The sequence below is a fragment of the Balaenoptera physalus genome (genome assembly GCF_965194825.1).
Source record: "Balaenoptera physalus genome assembly, chromosome: 3".
Lineage (NCBI taxonomy): Eukaryota > Metazoa > Chordata > Mammalia > Artiodactyla > Balaenopteridae > Balaenoptera > Balaenoptera physalus.
The window spans coordinates 35,541,530-35,568,107 of NC_138890.1; the positions used below are offsets into that span (position 1 = coordinate 35,541,530).

The 26,578-nt window shown below is 37.8% G+C and overlaps 1 long non-coding RNA gene across 1 annotated transcript in view; it reads left to right on the forward strand.

Annotated features, from left to right (window-relative positions):
- The window catches only part of LOC309658248, a 428,936-nt gene that overhangs the window by 150,826 nt on the left and 251,532 nt on the right, over nucleotides 1–26,578 (forward strand). Inside the window, exon 5 of the long non-coding RNA XR_014262137.1 lies at nucleotides 20,684–20,799. This is a non-coding gene — a long non-coding RNA (uncharacterized lncRNA). The remainder of the gene's footprint in view (nucleotides 1–20,683; nucleotides 20,800–26,578) is intronic.

The following is a 26,578-nucleotide window of genomic DNA, read 5'->3' on the forward strand; positions in this document are numbered from 1 at the left end:
CATACAGCACAGTATGTCAGTGTGCTTTTCAATATAAAAGGTAGGATTGTGCCTTGTTCTAAACAGCAGAAACATACATGAGAGATTATCTTGCTGTGAGACCATACTATATTTCAATAATTTTTGAGCCATTATATTTATAGTGTAACATTTATAAACTGGGAAGCATGGCAAAGGACACTGATAATTTAGCAAACATTTATTAAGTATCTACTATGTTCCAGCAACTGTACTGCCCCCTGGGTTTACAGTGGTTCTTGCTCTTTGGGGGCTTATGGTAGAGCTCTTACTCAATTAAGCTGGCTTTCTTAGGGTTGACTAGCTCAGAATTTCCTTTATTTAATCTAATTTTAAGGAAGTATAACTATATTTATTGATCATGTGCTTTTATGTTAGAACTAGTTTATTTCCGTAAACAATCTTGTGAGATATATATTCCTATTCTACTTATAGCTATGGAAATAAAAGCTATGAGAATTTAAGATATAAATAATCAGAGTAGAAACAGATTTTAAATCCAGGTTGTTCCAGTTTGTAGTTTTCTCCACTAAATTATACTGCTTGTATTGCCAAACACTGTGTAAGTTTTTACTTAGAAAAAAATAGGTATTTCTGAAGAAAAAAAATAGAAATTCTGTGTTATCTGTTCAGGTATCTAACATAGAGCTCTAGGAGCTATAAAGTCAGAATTTGGTTGTGTTTTGACTCTTCCTAACTTGCTCTGTGACCCAAGGCAGATTTCTTTTATTTCTTTAAATTTTTGTCCCACTTAAAAAACATATTATTGAAGTTAAATATAAATATGAAAAAAGGCACCAATCATATGTGTTACAACTTGATGCCCTTTTAGAACATGAACACATCTGTATAAACAACACCCAGATGATTACAAGCCCCTTAGAAGCTCCTCCCACCCAATCTTGTACTCCCCTCTGATTACTACTCATGCCAAGGATAATTACTCTCCTAACTTATAACAGCAGAAATTAGATTTTTGTATAAGTGAAAGCATACAATCTGCATACAATATGCATTCTTTAGTGTTTGGCATATTTCACTCAACCTTATGCTTGTGAGATATGTCCATAATTTTACAGGTAATGAGATTCATTCTCACTGTTGTAAAGATGCTATAATTTATTTATCCATCCTGATATTAATGGGTTTTGGGGGTAATTTCTAGTTTGGGAAAATTATGAAGAGTGCTCTTTGAGCCATCTCATGTATGTCTTTTGGAAAATATTTCTGCTGTTAGATATTAAAAGAGTAAAATTGTTAGGTCATAGTATTCCATATATTTGCTTTGGTAAGTATGTTTTTACCAATGTGCACTCCCACCCAAAGTGTTTAAGAGCTCTTCTTGGGCTTCCCTGGTGGCGCAGTGGTTGAGAATCTTCCTGCTAGTGCAGGGGACATGGGTTCGAACCCTGGTCTGGGAGCATCCCACATGCCGCGGAGCAACTGGGCCCGTGAGCCACAATGGCTGAGCCTGCGCATCTGGAGCCTGTGCCCTGCAACGGGAGGGGCCGCGATAGTGAGAGGCCCACGCAACACGATGAAGAGTGGCCCCCACTTGCCGCAACTAGAGAAAGCCCTCACACGAAACGAAGACCCAACACAGCTAAAAATAAATAAATAAATACATAGAGTAGCTATTAATTTAAAAAAAAAGAGCTCTTCTTGTTCCACATCTCCACTGATAATTAGCATTTTCCTTAATTTTTTTTTCCTCTTTAGTTATTGTAGTGTGCACATGCTCATTGTGATTTTCTCATTTAATTTTATTTAATTGGAATTTTCCTCATACATAATGAAGGTAAATCTCTTCCCATCTGTTTGTTATCCCTCTGAATGTGCTTTCTTTGAATTATTTGTCTTTGACATATATCCATTGGGCTGTCTGTCTTTTTCTTATTGATATTTAGGAAAAATATTTAATATATTCTGAATACAATTATAAATATCTCTCCCACTCTGTACGCACACCCTTTAAATGTGAAATAAAGCATCTGTCCTACTTTTCCAGACTAATTTTGAAGGAATACAAAGTAATTGAAATTGAGTCAAAAATCACTTGACAAAGTATTATGAAATAAGTATCAGAAGATTGATGTTACATAGAATTTCATGACTACTTTGTCAAAAGTCTTTATTGTTTAGAAGTCTAATATTTCATATTGGCCCTCAGTAGGCATTTATCACTGAGCATCTCAAATATCAGGTAGAAATCATGCCTCTCAGAAATTTACCCCAAGTTTGAGCTGCCAGTCACAACTAATGAGGGCAGCTATTAATTCAACCTTAAAATTCATCTTTAGAACTGAAGCAATTCATTCTTTGATATGAAGTTGCCATAAGCAGTACATTTCACCTGTTATTATCTTTCCATGTTTTAATTTGGAAAGATTGTCTAATGATGTCTTTTTTTCCCTGTGGTTTAGTTTTCATTTTTGGCATTTTGTTTTCCTGTTAATATCCACTGAATAGGATGATCTACCTGTATGCCCTTGCTACCAGCTTAAGGATTTCACTGGAAACCTATTCTGAAGGAAATATCCTAAGCAAGTATATGAAAAGTAACATCGTATTTACTTTACAAGCAAAATCTCATATATAACATTATATTAATTAAGATCAATTAGGAACCTATTTGTTTTATCTCATTATTAGCCTAACATGAGAGTCTTTTTAAAATGTAAGTGCCACCAAGCAATTAATTTCCTTGAATCTGAGTACTATGATGATAAGACAATGGTGCTGTGGTGGAGATAGTTTTGTGAAACTTTATAAACCTATGCTGTGAGTCTTTCCTTAGAGCCTTCCGATTCTATGGCAGCAAAAATTTTATGTGGATCACATCATTCATTTGCAAATAGCTTTTATGGAATTATGTGACTCAAACTCAGTAAGATGTTGCTTTCACCTACATGCAAAAAATCTTCATATTTAGCCTAAATCCAGGTAGACTATATATGAGTTACTATTTTAAATGTCTTGTGCATTTTTATTGTTTTAAAAATGTATTAGTTTTAAACGGTCAGGCAACATGCTCAATGTCTTATGTATCATAAATAATTTTGTCATCTTTGTATGAGGATTTTTTCTCAAATGAACGTTTTCAACAGGGAAATACAAAATCTGGGTGATTAAAGCTATTTCTCTTTTCTAAAGAAACATTTTTTTAAATAATATAGAATGATAGCAGAATATTTGAAAAATAGAAGTTAAAACCTAAGAGAAAATACAAATATCCATAATCTCACATTTAGCAATAACCAGTAATAATATTTTGATTTGTATTTTCCCTTCATTTTATGTTTATCTACATTTATACATACCCACATAGGCACACATATGCATACACAGATACAAGGCTTTAAAACAATGTGTAGTGAGTTAAAAAAATGAGTTTATACAGTTATAACTTTAAAACAATTTGGAAAAGTTTACCACTATATCCAATAGTATGCTGAAGCTGGCTTCTAGTGGCTCTTGAGACCCTATAGTTTGCATTTTTTCCCTCCAACTCTGAATTTAGTGATATCATGTTGATAGACTGAAATCATTCATGGTGGTAGTGTTTATGCCATGGAAATAGACATGTGCTAGCTACAGATGAGAGAGCTGGTTATTAAACATTCACCATCACATCATACTTCCTCATGTAATTAAGTTTTCTATGACATTTATACTTTTTTTTAAACATCTTTATTGGAGTATAATTGCTTTACAATGTTGTGTTAGTTTCTGCTGTATAACAAAGTGAATCAGCTATACATATACATATATCCCCATATCCCCTCCCTCTTGCATCGCCCTCCCACCCTCCCTATCCCACCCCTCTACGTGGTCACAAAGCACCGAGCTGATCTCCGTGTGCTATGTGGCTGCTTCCCACTAGCTATCTATTTTACATTTGGTAGTGTATATATAGGACATTTATACTTTACTTTCTTCTCTTGTCATAGGAATGGGAGGTAATAATGACAGCATGTGATTAAAGTAGGAGAGAACAAGAAGGGAATTTTGAAATTTCTATGGGAGGAAAATAAACTGAGCAGAAGCCATAAAATGTTGCAATGAAAAGTCTTTTGAGCCAGTTAATCCTGAGGTTTTTAATGTTCTCTGAGTTTGATCAATAAGAGATTCATACTTTAGCACTTGGTTATCTTTGCTTTCTGCAGTTCTCTCAAAGCTTCATGGGTATTATTTATATCTCACCAAGACTGTAAACTCTTGGTTCTGCTTATTTTATGTTTCCTTCCTAGCATAATACCCAATGTGTATTCGTTGCTCTATAAATTTCTGTATGTAAACAAATAGCTTCTTTTAAATAAAACCATATTTTATCAAATGAAAGGTAAGACAACATCAGGAAATGAGAAAAAAAAAATAGTGCTCTGGAGTTTGATACTTGGTTCAGCTAGCTGGGATCAGATAAATTTTAGGATGCATGAGATTGAAAGTAAGAGTAAACCAACATCATGCTTTTAAAAAGTGGAAGGGAGATTTACTCAATACTCAAATAGGAGTATGTGGATATATATTTATATTTACATTTTCTTTTATGCCCCAAGAGCTATAAAAGTTCATATGATGTCATAAATACCTGTTCAGTCTCTCATTCTGCCTCTTCTCATATGTAAATGTGCTCTCCCTATGAGTTTGAAAGATAGTTTTCAGCAGGTTCAAGAAATGACCCATCCCTAGTTAAGATTCAGAATAAAGAGTATCTTACTTGTCCCAATCTCAATAAAAATTTCTAAAATTAAAAATTCACTGTGATTGGACTGCCTTACATCCTAATCACACCCTTGAATCAGTCCTGATAGACATGGGGATGAGCCTAGGTTTAGGTCTACATGTAAAACCCTACTCAGACAACTGGACATAACCCTAAAGGAAGTCTAAGGTTTTAAGAAAGGAGCTTGGGTGTAAAATAGAATTATCTACTCAAGTAATAAGTCCTATAGCTTCTCTGTACTTCAGATTTCTCATCTTTAAAGTAGAAGTAATGAAACTCAAAAGGATTTTAAAGTGTCTAGCACAGTGGCCGGACCAATGTAGTGGTCAATTAAAATTATTTCCATCTCCCAGTCAGATGCTGTGTGAAACAGCTGTCAAAATTTTACTAATTGGGGCTTCCCTGGTGGCACAGTGGTTGAGAATCTGCCTGCCAATGCAGGGGATATGGGTTCGAGCCCTGGTCTGGGAAGATCCCACATGCCACGGAGCAGCTGGACCCGTGAGCCACAACTACTGAGCCTGCGCGTCTGGAGCCTGTGCTCCGCAACAAGAGAGGCCACGATAGTGAGAGGCCCGCGCACCGCGATGAAGAGTGGCCCCCGCTTGCCGCAACTAGAGAAAGCCCTCGCACAGAAACTAAGACCCAACACAGCAAAAATAAATAAATAAATAAATTAATTAAAAAAAAAATTTTACTAATTGATTTAACAAACAAAATATTAAGAAATTGAATCCAGTGAGATAATGATGGAACAATGTATCATGACTAAGTATTTTTTTTAACTTTTTATTTTATATTGGAATATAGGTGATTAACAATGTTGTGGGTTTTTTTTCACATAATGAAAGTTTACAAGTTGGCTGGGCTTAAGCCATGCTGCAGTAACAAACTGCAAAAACCTTAGGGGCATAATACAACAGAAGTGTCTTTATTGCTAAGATCAGTCTGATATAGGTCAAGTGTTTTCTCTCCCAAATAGTAATTCAGAAACCCAAGCTATTTGCATCCTGTGGCCCTCAGTTCACCCTGGCTTTATCCGGCCAGCAGTAATAGACATGAAATGTAAGTGTGACTTAGAGATAACCTGGAGGATCAATTAGTATGTGTTATGACCATGTCTGGAATATTATGAATCATTTATGCCCATATTCCATTTGCCAGAAATTAGTCATGTGGTCTCAACTGCAAGGAAGGCTGGGAAATAGCCTTCCTTGTGTCCAAGAAGAAGAAGTGATATGGTGAGTATCTAGCCAGTCTCTACCATAGTCCCCTGTACATCCTTCTAAATCCTATCCAAACCAAATCTCTTCCTTCCATACATGTAAGTAGTTACCCCTTCACAATGATGACAGCTCCAAATTCTATCCAGGCCCTGAACGGTGCTGCTCAGTCCTCTTCATAAGGCCTGGGTTTAGTTAGTGGCCTAGGGACTGGCAACCTATGAAATAAAGATAAATAAAAATGAAACTGATCTTCCCTCCACGTCATATATTTCAATATAACATGGTGAAACCGGGTGAGGATAATGACAATAAATCTTTCCATTCAAAAACTGGAAGAATGAGAAGAATTAAGCAGTCATTGGTCCATGGAAATTTGAATAGCTTAACTCCTGCTCTTGAAGATTAGATACTGAAGGACAGATAACAAAGCCTGCTTAAGTTTCAAATACTCAACGGCTTTTTAAGCTTCAGGTATATAGTTTATCTGGCAATACAGTTCCCTCAACTAGACAGTAGCTTTCCGATGTATTTAAATCCACTCAGCTTCATATAATGAAACTATACCCAGAGATCTTTCCTAGACACAGTTCTCATATCCAGTTTATTTCTGTGCTTTCTCACTCCCATGCCTCTCCTCTTTCTCAAATTGAATGGAAAGACACAGTCCCTAATTTGATGTGTTCTCTGAGTCACTGAGAAGTTTCACTGGGTCTCAGTGAAACCCCTCAGTCTTTTAATCCCATTCCTTACATTTGTAGTCTGAGAAACTCTCTGTTCCTGTACTCCTCATTCACTTTCATCTATGTTTGAAAACTGACCCATTCTTTCCTGGGAGTTTTCTTCATTCCTGCAGTATCTTCCCAAATGGGCACAATGAAAACCAACACCAAATATTTGCATTCTAGTCTCAGTTCTCTTTTTTTAGAACTGCTGTGTGGGGCAAAGAAGTGTTGATCTGTGGCAACACTTTTACCAAAGCTTTGACTGTGAATACCATTGGTTGACATATTTACAACTTCTGATATTCTTTTAAATGACTGCTGACCAACTGATAAGCAAATGCTATTTAATTTAGGCTTTTCTGAAAGCAACACCACATCTCGTGCCAAATTTTCTGTTAGTCAGAGTAGGCAGTCGATGGTGGAGTCGTAAATTCTGAAGGCTTAGTGGCTTATCAGGGAGCTTATTTCTCACGTTGAAATCTGAGGCAGGCCAGGGGGCTGTCTTCCAAGTGGTGATGCTAGAACCCAAGCTGCTTACGTGTTACGTCTCCATCATGTTGAGGCCCAGGGTCAGCCTCGTGTCATCCACCAGGCTGACAGGGCGGGGGTGGGGGTGGGATTTGGTGGCGGTGGGAGAGGAACTGGACGAGACATTCTGCTCCTAGACCTGGAAGCAGCACATTATCACTTCTGTCCACGTTCTCTTGGCCTGAACCCAGCCGTATAACCTAAGAACAAAAGAGGCTGGGAAATGTGGTCTTTCTCTGTTTCCATGAGACAAAATGGGACCAGTGAGCATCTAGCCAGTCTTTTCAATAACAAGAAAGAAAGACCATTCTCAAAAAATCAGTTCAATACCATTCAATGATAGTATGCCAAATAGGAGTTCTAGAACAAGCAGATTTGTGTGTGTGCATGTGTATGAGAGTATGCACATGTATATGAGCATTCATGCATTTGGGTAGGTATTGTGGACATTTAATTCCTTGGCAGTTGCTGATCTTGTCACTGGCTACCTCTGCAACGTTGTTATTCCAAAGAGGAGGCTTGATTCCAACATAGACAATCATGGCTTTCAAAGTTGTTCAACAGCCGCAGGCTAAAGCCTTTGGCTACATAATTTCACAGAGTCATCAGTAATCTTTATGCTTGCCATGCCTGCGATTGTCAAGCAGAACTTCTGAGGGTGAGATAACACTCTTATTACATGGAAATACCCGGGGATGCAAAGAAAGAAATCAGGGAATTTCCAGTGATGTCTTCAGTGCTTCTGGAGAACCTGCCTCTCTTTTTCTGTTTACTCAGTCAGAATACTCGTCTAGGCTCTAGGGTTCCTTCGTTGTCCTTTTTGACAGGGCTCAGTCTTTTATTTTTAAATGTGTGTTTCCTTTTAAAATAAAGAATAAAAGAGATGCATCTCTGGTTTAAAAAGTCATCAGTTAATAAGTGATGATTAAGCGCCTTTGTCACTCAGCTATTAGTCACGTATTTTCTCATGTTTAACAAAAAGGGAATTTTCCCCATTAGTTATTAGTGACATTTAACGAAAATAATTATCTCCCTTATACAGTTGTATTAGCAGTTGAAAGTTCTATTTTAGCCCTTTTCTATGAAACCAGCAGGATGGAGTCTTAATTTCTTAAGATGAACCAGTTTGTCTTAACCTTGCCAAACAGAGCAAACTCACTTGCCTTTTCATTAATAAAATAAGCACCTGTGTTGTTGAGAGCAGCAATGTGGTGGTTCTGTCCACCTTTATTTTCTTCTCCATAACACAAAGCTTCCACAGTTCTGAATCATCCCATCGGTGCCCGTTCCTAGATAGAATGACAGTTGGGTAGCTCACCCTAAATCAGTTCTCACTTGTCCTAATGGTTCAGAGTTGGCAGACCAGTGATTGAATCCTAGCTATGTCTCGTACAGGCAGCCAGAATAACCTTGGGACAATCTCATTACCTCTTTAAGCTAAGGATTTTTCATTTATGAAATGGGGTTAATAACAGTATCACACCTGCAGTATAATAAATACTCAGTGATATTAACTTACATTATTCAACACACATTTTCCTTCTAATCTCATGTAATTCAGTGACAGACTTAAGACTAAGTTTATTTGAAAGAACCGACTACAGATTTATTTGTAAAATGCTTATTACTATTTACCAGCCCTGGAACATGAGAGAAAAACATTCTCTGCCTTTTAAAAACTTGCAGACCAGTGGAGAAGATGGGTGGGTAACCAGATGATTGCAATATGGTAATTCATGGTGTTGAAGTAGAACAAAGGACTTGATGATTCATCTTATTAGTGTAGGTCTGAGAAAACTGCAAAGAGGAGGAAGAATTTACATGAGATGTTGAAGGATGAGTAGGGGCTCACTGGGTGACTGAGGCAAGGACATCATAAGCATAGAGAACAGCTTGTGCAGGGGCTGGTGGTATGACAGAGTGAGATGCTGGGGAATTATAAGTCATACACTGTAACATTGTCCATAGACTGTGCGTGTGTATCAGAGTAGCAGGAGATGAAACCCCTTGTGCCATTTAATATACCAAAGTGGTAACATTGAAGGACTTTAAGCTTGAATGAAATCTAATTTGCTGACGTTTACTGGCAGCTTTTCTTACGGAAATCTCCCTTATCTTTATTCCAGGTAAGCAGAGAAAACAAGGGGATGACAAAGGCAGAAAGCTAATCTCCAGCCCTCAGAATCTAGTTTTTGGAATGAAACATGCATTGATAGATTTATTTACATAATAAATATATTTGAGAACATACTGTGGGTGAAAGAATTCACTTAGTACAGTGAAAAACAGGCATCATTCCTGTACTTGAATACTTCTTATCATCATAGTTTCAATTTTACTATATACTGTCTTGTAATATGTTATAGCCTAATTTTTAAATTAATATGTAATATAGTGTGTATACAAACATATATTGATATATAAATTACAAATGTGTATATAATATATATAATGTTTATATCCATATGTATGTATATATATATATAAATTTCTATCATCTATTTTTTATCTATCTATCTATCTCTCTGACTAGATATTAAGTTCCCCAACAGCAAGGGCTGTGTATAACATTCTTTTGCATGCCCAACAGTAAATACTCCACAAAAATTGTTAAATATATAAATTTATGAGTTGCAAATAATCACATAGTTAGGAGAGAATGTTTGTCTCTTTCAACCCTGCCATGTCTTTTCCTTGGTTTCTGCCCAGGATTTCTTGTATTATATTTTGCACTTTCCATTATTATTATCTCCTTGCTGTCTAAGAGTCTCATTATGTTGGGCTTGGGGAAGTATAACAATTTAGTAAACATAATAATGATAATACTAACTTTTATTGAGTGCCAACTATATGTTATATTTTGTTGTTTATTAATTTCAGACAGTAGTCTTACAAGGAATTATTGCTATCTTTTTATAGATTACATATCTTCAACCCAGAGAGGTATGCAGTTTACCCAAGACCACACAGCTAATATGCTGCAGGAACCAGGATTCTAATCTATGATAAACTATCTCAGAAACTTTCTTAGTGTATTATTTCAGAGTTTACAAAACACTTATGTGCCTTATTTCATTTAAACCTCACAACTTCTTGCTGTGGTATATAGATACCAGATTTTACAGAGGAAAGAACTGAGACTCAGAGAGGAACAGTGACTTCCTTATGGCATAGAATTGAAAGATGGTAGAAATTTTCATTCTATCCGCATTTTCTTTTTAGCTACACTCTGGTTATTCCACAAAGCTCAGTTGGATAGACTACTTTACTACTAGAATATTATAGGCGACTCTGGGTATTTGAGTAAATCAAACTCAGCATACAGGTTTAAGGGGAAAAAAATGTAAATAAGTTCTTCACATCAAAACAGAAGTTTACATTAAGGTTAAATAGTTTTAATAAAAACATTTTTTTATTTTAATAGACTCTTCTCATTTAAATACAAATCCATTATAACCATCCACACAGCCCTTTAATGAGAAGCAAATTAAGTTGTTTGAAAACAAACTCAGTAACCTGTGTTTTTCCATTGACCAGTGGCAGAAGGAAGAGAAAGTGATTGTGCCAGGCAGTTGGCTGACTAAAGCTAATGGCATTCAGTCCTGTGAAATGGATATTAATGATTCTACAGTGTTTAACTTGGTTTGCTCTTGATGGACTTTCCACTTCTGAATTAATGTCTGTCTACTCTTGATTAATTTATAGTGATTGTACTTCGAGTCAGTTAATTAATTTCTTTCTAAAGTCAAATAGCATTCATTGTGATGAAGGCAGTCATTTTGATTTCTCAGAAAAATAGTCCCTAAGTGCCTCAAGTATAGATCTCACAAAGTTAGTAGGAAAAGTTTTTCATTCAGGAAGCCTCCACCAAAGCCAGAGAGGCCTTGTCATAAATCTCATTTAGAATCTTATCCTGTAACTCCGCAGACAGAGCTATTTGAGGTATATGTGGTAGTGTCTGAAACGAAAAACGTTCCCTAGCTTGTATATAAAATATTTTTTAAAATGTCTTGGGAGACCTTCAAGATGGTGGAGGAGTAAAATATGGAGATCACCTTCCTCCCCACAAATACATCTACATGTGGAACAACTCCTACAGAATGCCTACTGAATGCTGGCAGAAGACCTCAGACTTCCCAAAAGGCAAGAAACTCCCCACGTACCTGGGTAGGGCAAAAGAAAAAAGAAAAAACGGAGACAAAAGAATAGGGATAGGACCTGCACCTTGGGGAGGGAGTTGTGAAGGAGGAAAAGCTTCCACATGCTAGGAAGACCCTTCACTGGCAGAGACGGTGGGTGGGCAAGGGGGAAGCTTCAAAGCCACGGGGGAGAGCGCAGCAACGGGTGCAGAGGGCAAAGCTGAGAGATTCCCACAAAGAGGATTGGTGCCGACCAGCACTCACCAGCCTGAGAGACTTGTCTGCTCACCCACCGGGGTGGGTTGGGGCTGGGAGCTGAGGCTCCGGCTTCTGAGGTCAGACCCCAGGGAGAGGACTGGGGTTGGCTGCGTGAACACAGCCTGAGGGGGCTAGTGTGCCACAGCTAGCCGGGATGGAGTCCGGGAAAAATTCTGGACCTGCCTAAGAAGCAAGAGACCATTGTTTTGGGCTGTGCGAGGAGAGGGGATTCAGAGCACTGCCTAAATGAGCTCCAGAGATGGGTGCGAGCTGCGGCTATCAGCATAGACACCAGAGACGGGCATGAAACACTAAGGCTGCTGATGCAGCCAGCAAGAAGCCTGTGTGCAAGCACAGGTCACTATCCACACCTCCCCTCCCAGGGGCCTCTGCAGACCGCCACTGCCAGGGTCCCGTGATCCAGGGACAACTTCCCCGGGAGAACACACAGTGCACTTCAGGCTGTTGCAACGTCATGATGGCCTCTGCCGCCACAGGCTCGCCCTGCATTCTGTACACCTCCCTCCCACCTGCCCCCAGCCTGAGTGAGCCAGAGCCCCCCTAATCAGCTGCTACTTTAACCTCGTCCTGCCTGGATGGGGACAGAGGCCCTCAGGCAACCTACATGCAGAGGCGGGGCCAAATCCAAAGCTGAACCCCAGGAGCTGTGTGAACAAAGAAGAGAAAGAGAAATCTCTCTGTGCAGCCTCAGGAGCAGCCTGTTAAATCTCCACAGTCAACTTGATGTACCCTGCATCTGTGGAATACCTGAATAGACAACGAGCCATCCCAAAATTGATGCGGTGGACTTTGGGAGCCAACTGTAAAATTGGGGTTTCCTTTCTGCTTCTAATTAGTTTCTGTTTTATGTTGATCTTAGTTTAGTATTTAGAGCTTATTATCATTGGTAGATTTCTTTATTGATTTGGTTGCACTCTTCCTTTTATTTTTAAATATATAAATACTTTTTTTTTCCATTCCCTCTTTTTCTGAGTGTGTATGTGTATGCTTCTCTGTATGACTTTGTCTGTATAGCTTTGCTTTTACCATTTGTCCTAGGGTTCTGTCTGTCCATTTTTTGTTTGTTTGTTTGTTATCATTGGTGGATTTGTTTTTTGGTTTGGTTGCTCTATTCTTTCTTTCCTTTATTTCTATTTTTATTACTTAAAAATTTTTTTTATTTTTAATAATGATTTTTATGTTTATTTTAGTAACTTTAGTTTTTTATTTTATTTTGTTCTTTCTTTCTTTTTCTCTCCCTTTTCTCGTGAGCTGTGTGGCTGACAGGGTCTTGGTGTCCTGGCTGGCTGTCAGGCCTGTGCCTCTGAGACGGGAGAGCTGAGTACAGGACATTGGTCCAGCAGAGACCTCCCGGCTCCACATAATATCAAACAGTGAAAGCTCTCCCAGAGATCTCCATCTCAACGCTAAGACCCAGCTCCACTCAACGACCAGCAAGCTACAGTGCTGGACACCCTATGCTAAACAGCTAGCAAGACAGGAACACAAGCCAACCAATAGGAGAGAGGCTGCCTAAAATCATAATAAGGTCACAGACACCCCAAAACACACCACCGGACGTGGTCCTGCCCAACAGAAAGACAAGATCCAGCCTCATCCACCAGAACACAGGCACTAGTCCCCTCCACCAGGAAGCCTACAAAACCCACTTAACCAACCTTAGCCACTGGGTGCAGACACCAAAAACAATGTGAACTACGAACCTGCAGGCTGAGAAAAGGAGACCCCAAACGCAGTAAGTTAAGCAAAATGAGAAGACATAGAAACACACAACAGATGAAGGGGCAAGGTAAAAACCCACCAGACAAAAAAAATTGAAGAGGAAATAGGCAGTCTACTTGAAAAAGATTCAGAGTAATGATAGTAAAGATGATCCAAAATCTTGGAAATAGAATGGAGAAAATACAAGAAACGTTTAACAAGGACCTGGAAGAACTAAAGAGCAAACAAACAACGATGAACAACACAATAAATGAAATTTAAAATTCTCTAGAAGGAATCAATAGCACAATAACTGAGACAGAAGAACGGATAAGTGACCTGGAAGATAAAAAGTGGAAATAATTACTGCAGAGCACAACAAAGAAAAAAGAAAGAAAAGAATTGAGGACAGTCCCAGAGACCTCTGGGACAACATTAAATGCACCAACATTCAAATTATAGGTGTCCCAGAAGAAGAAGAGAAAAAAAAAAAGGGACTGAGAAAATATTTGAAGAGATTATACTTGAAAACTTCCTTAACATGGGAAAGGAAATAGTCAAGTCCAGGAAGCATGGAAAGTCCCATACAGGATACACCCAAGGAGAAACATGCCAAGACACATATTAATCAAACTATCAAAAATTAAATACAAAGAGAAAATATTAAAAGCAGCAAGGGAAAAACAACAAATAACATACAAGGGAATCCCCATACGGTTAACAGCTGATCTTTCAGCAGAAACCCTGCAAGCCAGAAGGGAGTGGCAGGACATAGTTAAAATGATGAAGGAGAAAAACCTACAACCAAGATTACTCTACCCAGCAGGGATCTCATTCAGATTCGATGGAGAAATTAAAACCTTTATAGACAAGCAAAAGCTAAGAGAATTCAGCACTACCAACCAGCTTTACAACAAATGCTAAAGGAACTTCTCTAGGCAGGAAACACAAGAGAAGGAAAAGACCTACAAAAACAAACCCAAAACATTTAAGAAAATGGTAATAGGAACATACATATTGATAACTACCTTAATGTAAATGAATTAAATGCTCCAAACAAAAGACACAGACCAGCTGAATGCATACAAAAACAAGACCCGTGTACATGCTGTCTACAGCAGACCCACTTCAGACCTAGGGACACATGCAAACTGAAAGTGAGGTGATGGAAAAAGATATTCCATGCAAATGGAAATCAAAAGAATGCTGCAGTAGCAATTCTCATATCAGACAAAATAGACTTTAAAATAAAGACTGTTACAAGAGACAAAGAAGAACACTACATAATGATCAAGGGATCAATCCAAGAAGACAATACAACAATTGTAAATATTTATGCACCTAATATAGGAGCACCTCAATACATAAGGCAAATTCTAACAGCCCTAAAGGAGAAATTGACAGTAACATGATCTTAGTAGGGGACTCTAACACCCCACTTTCACCAAAGGACAGATCATCCAAAATGAAAATAAATAAGGAAACACAAGCTTTAAATGACACATTAAACAAGATGGACTTAATTGATATTTATAGGACCTTCCATCCAAAAATAGCAGGTTACACTTTCTTCTCAAGTGCGCATGGAACATTCTCCAGGATAGATCATATCGTGGGTCACAAATCAAGCCTTGGTAAATTTAACAAAATTGAAATCATATCAAGTATCTTTTCTGAACACAGCGCTATGAGACTAGATATCAATTACAAGAAAATATCTGTAAAAAATTCAAAGACATGGAGGCTAACAATACACTACTAAATAACCAAGACATCACTGAAGAAATCAAAGAGGAAATCAAAAAATACCTAGAAACAAATGACAGTGAAAACACAATGACCCACAACCTATGGGATGCAGCAGAATCAGTTCTAAGAGGGAAGTTTATAGCAATACAGTCCTACCTCAAGAAATAAGAAATATCTCAAATAAATAACCTAACTTTACACCTAAATCAATTAGAGAAAGAAGAACAAAACAACCCCAAAGTTAGCAGAAGAAAAGAAATCATAAAATTCAGATCAGAAATAAATGAAAAAGAATTGAAGGAAACGATAGCAAAGATCAATAAAACTAAAAGCTGGTTCTTTGAGAAGATAAACAAAATTGAAAACCATTAGCCAGACTCATCAAGAAGAAAAGGGAGAAGATTCAAATGAACAGAATTAGAAATGAAGAAGGAGAAGTAAGAACTGGCACTGCATCAATACAAAGGATCATGAGAGATTACTACAAGTAACTATATGCCAATAAAATGGACAACCTGGGAAAAATGGACAAATTCTTAGAAAAACACAACCTTCCAACACTGAATCAGGAAGAAATAGAAAATATAAACAGACCAATCACAAGCACTGAAATTGAGACTGTGATTAAAAATCTTCCAACAAACAAAAGTCCAGGACCAGATGGCTTCACAGGTGAATTCTATCAAACATTTAGAGAAGAGCTAACACCTATTCTCCTCAAACTCTTCCAAAATATAGCAGAGGGAGGAACACTCCCAAACTCATTCTATGAGGCCACCACCACCCTGATACCAAAACCAGACAAAGATGTCACAGAGAAAGAAAACTACAGGCCAATATCTCTGATGAACATAGATGCAACAATCCTCAACAAAATACTAGCAAACAGAATCCAACAGCACATTAAAAGGATCATACACTGTGATCAAGTGAGGTTTATCCTTGGAATTCAAGGATTCTTCAATATATGCAAATCAATCAGTGTGATAAACCATATTAACAAATTGAAGGAGAAAAACCATATGGTCATCTCAGTAGATGCAGAAAAAGCTTTCAACAAAATTCAACACCCGTTTATGAGAAAAACCCTCCAGAAAGTAGGCATAGAGGGAACTCACCTCAACATCAACATAATAAAGGCCATATATGACAAACCCACAGCCAACGTCATTCTCAATGGTGAAAAACTGAAACCATTTCCTCTAAGATCAGGAACAAGACATAGTTCTCCACTCTTACCACTATTATTGAACACAGTTTTGTAAGTTTTAGCCACAGCAATCAAAGAAAAAGAAATAAAACGTATCCAAATTGGAAAAGAAGAAGTAAAACTGTCACTGTGTGCAGATGATATGATGCTATACATAGAGAATCCTAAAGATGATACCAGAAAACTACTAGAGCTAATCAATGAATTTGGTAAAGCAGCAGGATACAAAATTAATGCCCAGAAATCTCTTGCATTCCTTTACACTAATGATGAAAAATCTGAAAGAGAAATTAAGGCAACGCTCCCATTTACCATTGCAAGAAAATGAATAAAATACCTAGGAATAAACCTACCTAAGGAGATAAAAAACCTGTATGCAGAAAACTATAAGACACTGATGAAAGAAATTAAAGATGATACAAACAGATGGAGAGATATACCATGTTCTTGGATTGGAAGAATCAACATTGCTTTGGGTAGTACAGTCATTTTCACAGTCTACAGATTCAGTGCAGTCCCAATCAAACTACCAATGGCATTTTTCACAGAACTAGAACAAAAAATTGCACCATTTGTATGGAATCACAAAAGACCCCGAATAGCCAAAGCAATATTTAGAAAGAAAAACGGAGCTTGAGGAATCAGGCTCCTGGATTTCAGACTATACTACAAATCTACAGTAATCAGGACAGTATGGTACTGGCACAAAAACAGAAATATAGATCAATGGAACAGGATAGAAAGCCCAGAGATAAACCTATACACATATGGTCACTTTATTTTTGATAAAGGAGGCAAGAATATATAATGGAGAAAAGACAGCCTCTTCAATAAGTGGTGCTGGGAAAACTGGACAGCTACATGTAAAAGAATGAAATCAGAGCACTCCCTAACACCATACACAAAAATAAATGCAAAATGGATTAAAGACCTAAATGTAATGCCAGACACTACAAAACTCTTAGTGCAAAACATAGGCAGAACACTCTATGACATAAATCACAGCAAGATCCTTTTTGTCCCATCTCTTAGAGAAATGGAAATAAAAATAAAAATAAACAAATGGGACCTAATGAAACTTAAAAGCTTTTGCACAGCAAAGGAAATCATAAACAAGATCAAAAGACAGCCCTCAGAATGGGAGAAGATATTTGCAAATGAAGCAACTGTCAAAGGATTAATCTCCAAAATTTACAAACAGCACATGCAGCTCAATATCAAAAAAACAAACCACCCAATCCAAAAATGGGTAGAAGACCTAAATAGATATTTCTCCAAAGAAGATGTACAGATTGCCAACAAACATATGAAAGGATGCTCAACATCACTAATCATTAGAGAAATGCAAATCAAAACTACAGTGAGGTATCACCTCACACTGGTCAGAATGGCCATCATCAAAAAATCTACAAACAAGAAATGCTGGAGAGAGTGTGGAGAAAAGGGAACCCTCTTGCACTGTTGGTGGGAATGTAAATTGATACAGACACTATGGAGAACAGTATGGAGGTTCCTTAAAAAACTAAAAATAGAACTACCCTACGACCCAGCAATCCCACTACTGGGCATATACCCTGAGAAAACCGTAATTCAAAAGGAGTCATGTACCACAATGTTCATTGCAGCTCTATTTACAATAGCCAGGGCATGGAAGCAACCTAAGTGTCCATCAACAGATGAATGGATAAAGAAGATGTGGCACATGTATACAATGGAATATTACTCAGCCATAAAAAGAAACAAAATTGAGTTATTTGTAGTGAGGTGGATGGACCTAGAGTCTGTCATACAGAGTGAAGTAAGTCAGAAAGAGAAAAACAAATACCATATGCTAACACATATATAGGGAGTCTTAAAAAAAAAAAAAAATATATATATATATATATATATATATATATGGTTGTGAAGAACCTAGGGGCAGGACAGGAATAAAGATGCAGACATAGAGAATGGACTTGAGGACACGGGGAGGGGGAAGGGTAAGCTGGAACCATGTGAGAGAGGGGCATGGACTTATGTACACTACGAAATGTAAAATAGATAGCTAGTGGGAAGCAACCACATAGCACAGGGAGATGAGCTCGGTGCTTTGTGACCACCTAGAGGGGTGCGATAGGGAGTGTGGGAGTGAGACGCAAGGGGCAGGAAATATGGGGGTATATATATATGTATAACTGATTCTCTTTGTTATAGAGCAGAAACTAACACACCATTGTAAAGCAATTATACTCCAATAAAGATGTTAAAAAATAAAAATAAATAAATAAATAAAAATAAAATGTCTTGTAAATTGTTTGCTCGAGGACATGACAGTGTAGGTGAAAGTGTTTTAAAATACTTTAAGATTTTTCCCAGGAGAGAGAAAATAAGATATTATAAAGAGAACAGTGAATATAAAACCATATAAGTCCAGATATTTTTTCTAATACTAATTGAATCTCTGATCTAACCTCTTTAAGTAAAATAGGCATTATATATCTGCCCTACAGATTTAAAATCTTTTGCACGAATCATGTGACCTTTGAACGAGTGTATTATAAAATTTAGGTGTGCAATATAATTTTCAGTATTTTCCTGGGCAACAATTCTTAAGTGTTGAGTTGTGAATATTCCCTTGCTCCTTCCAAAAATCGATTTATTTGGAGCAGTGTAGGAGTTGAAGGTCATTCCCAGTTCTATCATTCCACTGTCGTACATGTTATTAGACAATAAGCAAACGATGGATCCTTTCAGATCTTAAGTTCATTTTCTATGAAGTAGATACTAATTTTTCTTTTAAAGTTGTAACTTCTCTTCTAAGCACATTTTCATAGGATTTTAAACAATAAATGCTGACATTCCATTGCCTAGCAAAGCTGTACTGACCAGTGATTTAGGACTTCAGATTTGGAATCCTCCAGACCTAGGGTCATATCTGTGGCCCTCGATTATCATGTGTAAATCCTTGGGCAAATTCCTAAATTTGCTGGGTTTAAGTTTCCTAATCTGTAAAATGCGGCTTGCAATGGTAACTTCCTTGTACCACTGTTGAAAGGATTCAATAAAGTAATGAATGTCAAGGACCCCGCATAATTCCTTGCCTCACACTGCTCAATTAATGATAATAATATCATCATATAATACAGTTTTTAAAAATATTTGTTTATTTATTTGGCTGCACTGGGTCTTACTTGTGGCACACTGGATCTAGTTTCCTAACCAGGGATCGAACCCAGGCCCCCAGCACTGGGAGCGAGGAGTCTTAACTACTGGACCACCAGGGAAATCCCAATACAGTTTATTTTTGCAGAGAATCACTTTTCAGATAATTTCAGTAAACTTAACCGTCCAAGTTGTCTAAAAAGCCAGTTGAGCCTCAGCACTCACCAGTTCTGATTACAAAGTAGCTGAAGGCATTGGCCTTGCAGTTCTCACTGTACGGTGTCTGTGGACTGCACATCCCACTTTCTGATGTGTTGTGTACATCAAACCTTGTGTCAGATATCGTCATCTATATACATTCCATTGGGAGAATTGTGGGGTTTTTTTTTTCCCTAGATACCTGTGTATGTCTGGCACTGTCCTTGGTACTGTGCAAGGACACAGTATTAAGTTATGTGGGGCAAAACTTAATACTGGCATAATTTTACAAATGGAGAAAGTTAAAGAAGTTAAATGATTGTCCAAGGTCACACAGCTGGTAGGTGGCAGAGTTAGTGTTCAAACCAAAGGCTGTTTATTCCAGCCCTGCACAACTTAACTTGATTGTGCATCTGAAAACAGTCAGTTTCATAAACATACACGTTATGGAGAGATGGCTTTCTGGAAAGATGTTTACCCAAATGTTAACTGGGATTATGATATTTTGGAAGTAGGATTTCAAATGAAATTTGGTTTCTTCCTTGTACTTCTGAAATACTTTTAAATGCTTTTTCCAATGAGTATATGTCTACTTTTACAAAATAGGAAATTTTAACTGACTAGTTCATAGTGAGATTTCATGTCATTTCAGGTGATCTACAAGAACACAAAAAGCTATTCACTCATTTAAGGCTGGTTTTCAGCCTTACTAACTATCAAGCTGGACAGATAACTATTGTTTGTGCAAATAGAATTCTGTTTTTAGAAAGGGTGACTCATTATAAAGCTGCATGATTTGTCTGTCCCCACAGTCTGAAGATAAATGTGGAAGGACAATAGAAAGAAGCCACAATGCAACACTTGTTTTGGCTTTAAACTTTGAAAGCTCTCTTGGTTGACATTAACAGTAGTTGCGTTTCCTTTTTTAAGTTGACAGAGGTTGCTTTGTAATTAACCTATATACCCAAAGATCTCTAGGGCCCCCAAACTGTGGGCTCTGTGAAAGCAGCTGGTGAAAATATGTCTCTTTTTTTTCTTTCTGACAGTAAAGTCTCTCTGTGAGATGTCTCCAGTGCTCTCCTTCCAAGAAACTGCCCATTTCCAAATTTAGCCTACTGGGGAGCAGCGAAAAGAGAATGGGATTCAGAGTCAGAAGACCCAGGTATGAGTCTTGGCTTTATCACTAATTAGTTGTGCCTTTGGTCATATGTTATAATGTCTCTGCACATCAAATTCTTCATTATTTATTTATTCATTTAACAAATATTTATTGAATTCATGTTATGTGCCAATTATTTTTCTACATGCTGGGGATATAATGCTGATAAAAAAAAATCAATATAGTTCATGATCTCTTACAGTCTCCATTCTAGTGAGATAGGAAAGACTTGGTCAAATATTCACAATGAGGAACATAAATCTGCAAAGTATAATAAATTTTCCAAAGAGAACATTCCTATAATGGTACTTGTGGGAGGGGAAGAGTTTGAGGAAGGGTTCTCTGAGAAGGTGATGCTTAGCTGAGATTGCAAGAAAATGAAAACCAACTAGGTAGAAGGGTTGGGGGAGAGGGAAAGGGAGTAGGATAGGAAAGAGTTTCTCCACAGAGGTAAAAGGCATGCAAATGCCCTGTGGGAGGAGGGAGTGTGGCTTATTGAAGAAACTGTGTATAGCTGAGAGCTCAGTGCAGGTACAAGAGTGATACAGGTAAGGATGGACCGGTGAGGAGGTGAGGAAGGGACAGTGGTGCTCCTCAAATGTTCACTTACTCACGTGTTGCATACCCCTCCTCCCTTTCGGTTGGGTGAGCTGTATGAATAATGTCACATTTGTGCTGAGGGATTAAAGTCCATGCAAAATTACCTCGTTCCTCTTCCCATCCTGTGATGAATGAGGACACCTTGTATTGACATGGCAAAGCCTCCAAAGCTAAACGGCCCGGATGTAACTCACTGTCTGGAGGACAAGTGATCTGGAGGGACGAATAATTTTGTGGCAGACTTTGAGTAAATAAAAAATAATAATTTGCTATGTTAGGCCACTGATATTTTGGGTTTTTTTTTTTTTTACTGTAGCACAACATAGCCTAACCTGACTATTACAGATGGTCTCTGGCTACTTGGGGCCTTACAGATCAAATGAATAATTTGGATCACTTTTCTGAGACCAACGGGAAAGTACTGAATTATATTAAAAAGAGCAGAAATTCTTAGGTATTTTTCTTTGAGAAAAATCATTCCATAATAACTACTTGAAGGAATGATGAGGAAAGTGAGGTTAAGAGAGTTCTGATAACTATAAACTAAGAATCATAACTGCTGTTATCCTCGCAGAAATATTGAAGAGTCCAAATAAGAAAAATTCAATCCGGAAACTGCAAAATGTGAACCATCAAACAAATATTCTGGGTTTTTGTCTTGAATCTATTGTGTGTGCTGCTGCTTTCTCTTAGCCCTAGAAGCCTGCATCTTTGATCAATTGCTGTTCTTGTGTGGTTGTAATCCACATACTGAAAAGTAATTCTGTGTAATTGGTTAGGCTGTTCTGCCCTGCCGTCAATAGCAATTTGGTATTTATGGATTTGAGAGTGGAACATTGCTTAATGGGAAAGTCCTCGAATGTTTCAGAATCAAGTTTTCAATCTTCACCTTTGTTGAGATGCCAATATGTGTTACTTTAACTGAATCAGAAATAAGATATTCCCATTTCTTTGTCTTTTGCTAATCGGTGAAAGTTTGGATTGATAAATGCATTTGGAACCTGGCTGAGTAATGTAGTAAATTCTAGATAATGCGTTTTTTATGATATTTGTTTTGACGCTATTTCTACAGAGCAAATAACGAAGAATCTTGATTCTATGCTCTGTGAAGTTAATAAAGACAGAGGGACATTTAATCAACAATGTACAGAAAATAGTACATATTATGTTTTAGATGCTCTGTTGGGGGGAATAGGCTGACTAGAAGCAGACACAGCTCCAGTCCTCCCTGAGTTCACAGTCTAGTAAGGAGATTGTACAACTGTAGCTATCTTCTTTGGTCAGATTTGCTTTTATCAATGAGGGAAAGGTAACCTAACATGTTACTGTTCATTAACCACCTAATAGATAGTAGAGCTTCTACTAGGGCATTTTTAATCATTAAATAATTTAAATTTTAATACTTCTCATGGAATTTGTATAATAACACAAATTTTCCTCTATGTGCTAGACAATGTGTTAAGAGTTTTTTATACATTATTTCAGTGACTCCTTACTACAGCCCTGGGAAAAAGGGGTTATTAACCAGAGGCATGCCTTGATGACCTCAATTATATGTGATATGCATCCCATCTCCATGCTCTTTTTCTGCTACCATGCATAGCATCCCTTTAGGATTATCTCCTCCAAAGTAACTAGTTAAGATGACTCTTAGACTTATATCTAAAACTGTATTCAACAGAATGTTGTATAGCAGAAGGTTATTGGTGTTTTGGAAAATAAGCTTCCATAAGTGTACCCAGAAGAAGTTTGGGTACAAGGTACAAAGTTACAAATATCTTTTTACGACATCCCTTTATAGAGATTCTGTTTGTTTTGCATACTTACAAAAGAGGACACGGTATGCAGCATCTTCTAAAGTTATCTGATTGAAGTTATTTGTTTCATGGGGCATCTCATAGATACTGTTTTCTTCAGAACACACATTAGTATGTGCTGCCCAGCACACTCTTCTGTCTCCTGAACTTGCTTCATGCTCACCATAAAAGGATCAGAGGTCAGAATAGTACTGTCCATTGTAGTTGAGGAGAGGCCAGAAAATCCCTGAGGGGAGAGAAGAGCTCTTTTATTGTTTCCTCCTTGGCCCAGGGTAGCACCTGCGTGACATCTTCCATAGGTGTAAGGGTATTTTAAAACCATCTAAGACTTAACTACTCCCTTCATATCAACTAGGGACGCAGCAGCAGCAGAAACCATCTATAGCTGCTTAACACAGAAAACAAACGCACTGAAAGGAACTGAAGGGACATTAAAGAGCTTAGGGAATTGCTGAGGAGGCTGAAGAATAAGGTTTGGGACTGTATGTCCTGGGTTAGTGCAGGTCTGAGGGAGCACTGTGGTCATGAAGTCCTGGTCCCTGAAGCTTGTCATACTGGTCCCCAAGCTCAGCACACTCCGCATTGCCAGCCACACGGCTGTCACTGCTTCCTTGGGAAGCCAGTCCCCCGACATTTACCACTGGAACAGCAGAATCCCTCCTGGTTCATGTGGCTCTAGGGTCAGTTCATCCAGTCGGTGAGGTTAGCTCCTGTGCCTGATTCATGGCTGCAAAGGAGGCTTCACAAAATAACCGTGTACCATTTTCATCTTTCATAAGGTAGGAGACAGTTTTTGCCTTGCAATGCACACAGTTCAGAAAATAGACAGCTAAAATGAATGTGTTGACAAATTTATCATTTTCTATATAATTTTCCAAATTAAAATACACAGTTATGTTGTCATAGTGAACTGTACTTGACCTTGTAACTTTTATGCCCATTTTTGAGAGGTAACAGGTAAGGGCAGTACTTAGATCAAGATCTGGAGCATGATGTGTACTCAATAAACATTTGATAAATGAGTATCCATAAAGTTCAAATACATACCCAGGGCCATATTGTAGTATCAGAGTTGGGATATAAATGTAAGTCTTTTTTCTAGTTTTTGATTTTTTGATCTCCTCATATAAACACTATTATACTATTTATAAGTAGCATTTTTCTACTACTTACAGAAGAATTAAAGATGCCAGTGTGTTCTAGGCATGTGAAAAAATGCTAGAGTTCTCAGTTAGATATGAGCTTATATGGGTAGCGTGATTTTTCTTCCAATTTTTATTAGTAGCCCCAATTCAACAAGAATAAATGAATCATTTGTTTTATCACATGGTTTGCACAGTTAGTTTTCTGGATGCAGAGGATAGGAAGCAAAGAAACCCTTTGGATTCCATGATAATTAGCACAGAATATCATTTGTTGAACACTGTGTGCATAGTATTTGGCTTTTAGATTTAAAGAGTGGCCACACTGTAGGAAAGGTAAGCGTTATCCTAGAGGGCTCAGATTGGCATTCCTAACTTAAGCTACCTGAAAAATAAGCATAAGTTGGTTGCCCAGAAAGTTTTCTACATTTCAGATTTTAAAAATTTCCTCAAGTTCTTTCAAGTGGCCCTGATGGAAAGTAATCTATAATAAAGAACTTAAAAATAAAAAACAACTGTGGTATTCTGAATCATTCATCCATGAGGAAAAAATCAAGGCTCTAATTTTAAATGATGCAACAGAAAAAATGCCCATGTGGGAGACATAGTGCAGGTGATAAGGAACGGCTCCGGGACGGCTGGGAAGGCTGGTGGGGAAGGTGACTGGGGGGGCCCCGTCGTCCACGGCAGGCCCACCCTCCCTGAGCGTCACAGACCCCGGCAGCAGCGCTGCCGCTCTGATGAAAGACGACACGGGAAACCCAATCTTATCATCTCAGCCCACATTTAGTAAATAAAAACCACAGCAAGGAAACAGCTGGCTCTGTTTCTGAACTCAAAGCTCACTGAAACTCAGGAACATTCCCACTCAGGCTCTTGCTAGCACCTCACCAATATTCCTCTCCCGAAGCCCTCTCCTGAGTCCCAGTGCTAGCATCTGTGAGTCACATCTGAGCACCAAAGACTTTCTAGGGAGAAAGAAATAACTGTTACCAAATTTGATCCAGAGTAATGATGTGGATGAATTAGTATCACTTCATTTACTCTCAATTTTCTTTCTTTCTTTCACTTAACTCTGGATATTGAGTTTTATTTTCCTTGACAATTAAACTTTTGAAACATTTATATACTTTTTATGTAGTAGGAGCTGGGTTTTATATGCATTATTTCATTTAATCCATATGATAGCAAAGCAGGTTAGGATTATTATCTTCACTACACAGATAAGGAAACATGCCTGGTGAGTTATAGTGACATAATCTAGGTCACACATCTAATAAACTCAGAAAGCAGAATTTGAATCCAGCTCCAGGTGCCTCCAAAGGGATTGAACCCAGGTCTGACTAATTTCAGACATCAATTTATACTGTCCCACTGTAATAATAATGACTATTTATTGAGTGATTCTCTCTCTCTCTAATTTATTTATATATGTAACTACTGTTGATTGAGAAATGAAGAATGGAAGGGAAAGATAAGGAAGGCTAATCACTAATATGTGTAATATGCTGTTTTCCTGCCTGGGAGGTCCTTCTCACATTCATTGCTGAGTAATTCCTGTTTACCCTTAATGACTCGAAGCTAGATATCACTAACCCTATTTTCAGTAGATGCCCCTTTTCTCTGTACTTCCATTTATTCCAGCACTTATCATAATTAATTGCCATTTAATATATATTAGTTTATAAACTCCTTAAACTATCAGCTTCTGGGGAATTATGACTGTATCTTACCCCCCCTTTCTCAGCAAGTGACAAAATACCCAGCCTCTTGAGTAAAGAACAAATTAACTGGTCACAAACTTGGTTATCACACACACAGGGAGTCCAGGATTTGGGTCCCTCATTTTGAGGATGTATTTATATACACTAGTTTGCCACATGAGAAATAGCAATCTCTGGACTGCTATATGAAAATGGCCTTTCGTATCCCAACCCCCCACCCCTGGCCTGCACCCCCAGACACAGTTATTTTAATTGAATTTTGAAAGTTTAAGTAAGTTCTAATACTCTTTACCATTCTATGATGATTGCAACCCAATATGCACATTTACAGTACTTTCCTAGCCCATAAGTATTTGAGTCTGCTACTCCTGCTCCAGATATTCCTCCATTAACCTAACTATAAATTTGTGTATTATACATCTAATAGGTTAGCCCCTTTGGTTTAATGAGAATTTGGATTCAATCCCAGAATCAATCAGTTATTCCATATCCTTGTGTT